Genomic DNA, 1,429 nt, shown 5'->3' on the forward strand with positions numbered 1-1,429 from the left:
ATATTTAAATAAAGCATAATAAAAAGTAACTAAATGGTTCTTAAGCGACCTAGGCCGCGGCACAATATATTTAAATAAAGCAAAATAAAAAGTAACTAAATTGTTGCATATGCAGTTAAAGGAATTGACGGAAGGAAAGAACAAAATCTTCTAAAATATGAAACTTGAAATGGATGATAAAAATATATATGTGTTTTAAGCGACCCAAGAAAGTAAGTAAAATACTTGCCTAGGACGCGCACAATATATATAAATAAACCATAATTAAAAGCAACTAAATTGTTGCATATGCAGTTAAAGGAATTGACGGAAGGAAAGAACAAAATGTTCTTAAATATATTATAATAATATATAAAATAAATACTTACTACAATTAAGCACAGATAAAGCTACAAAAATCTTTTTAGATGAACTTTATTATATTGGGATAATAAAGTCGATATATTTATACAAATGTGTTTTTTAAGCGACCAATGAAAGTAAATGAGGTTTCCTTGCCTAGGCCGTGGACACAAAATATATATACAAGTTCATTATATATTATTGTTCTCTTTCATTATTTGTAATTTTTATATCTTTGTATATACCCTATATAAACATTATATGGTTGTACTTACGATTTATTTAAAAATAAATAAACGATAAGTTAATTTGTTTGCATTAACAATGTAAAAATTGTTTTTGTAAACTAACACATACGCAACTGAAAAATGTTTGGGTAAAAATTGGATTATTTATTGATGTTTCAAAAAATATGAAAATTAAAAAAAAATTGGCGTAAAATTAAAAAACAAAAATTTAAAACTCTGAGCGGTGGATCACCTGGCTCATGGGTCGATTAAGAACGCAGCAAACTGTGTGTCATCGTGTGAACTGCAGGACACATAAACATCGACATTTCGAACGCATATTGCAGTCCATGCTGTTACGTACTTTAACTTTAATTAATTTTAAAGTGCTGCTTGGACTAGATATGGTTAAAGGTTGTAAGACTATGCTAAATAAATTGCTTGATCTTTTAATTTTTAATTGAAAGATTTGAAAGCAAATGGTATATTATTGGATTGTATAATAAATATATAATCCATAATATGAATAGTCAAATTAAAATCTATATAATAAAAATATATTTTCAAGAAATCCTCAAAATTAAGAAAAAACAAGTAAGGAAGGCTAAGTTCGGGAGTAACCGAACATTACATACTCAGTTGACAGCTATGGAGACAAAATAAGGGAAAATCACCAGGTTGGAAAATGAACCTAGTGTAACCCTGGAATTTGGTTGTATGACATGTGTATCAAATGGAAGATATTAAAGAGTATTTTAAGAGAGAGTAGGCTATAGTTATATGGATGAACGCCATTTAGGGATATCGCCATAAAGGTGGACCAGGGCTGACTCTAGAATTTGCTTGTACGATATAGGTAT

General features: G+C 28.6%; 1 pseudogene; it reads left to right on the forward strand.

Moving 5' to 3' along the window:
• The first annotated feature begins 802 nt into the window (after positions 1-802).
• On the forward strand, positions 803-987 carry LOC137235584 (5.8S ribosomal RNA; annotated as a pseudogene).
• Positions 988-1,429: the final 442 nt, after the last annotated feature.

Source organism: Eurosta solidaginis, chromosome X (genome assembly GCF_040869045.1).
Source record: "Eurosta solidaginis isolate ZX-2024a chromosome X, ASM4086904v1, whole genome shotgun sequence".
Classification (NCBI taxonomy): domain Eukaryota; kingdom Metazoa; phylum Arthropoda; class Insecta; order Diptera; family Tephritidae; genus Eurosta; species Eurosta solidaginis.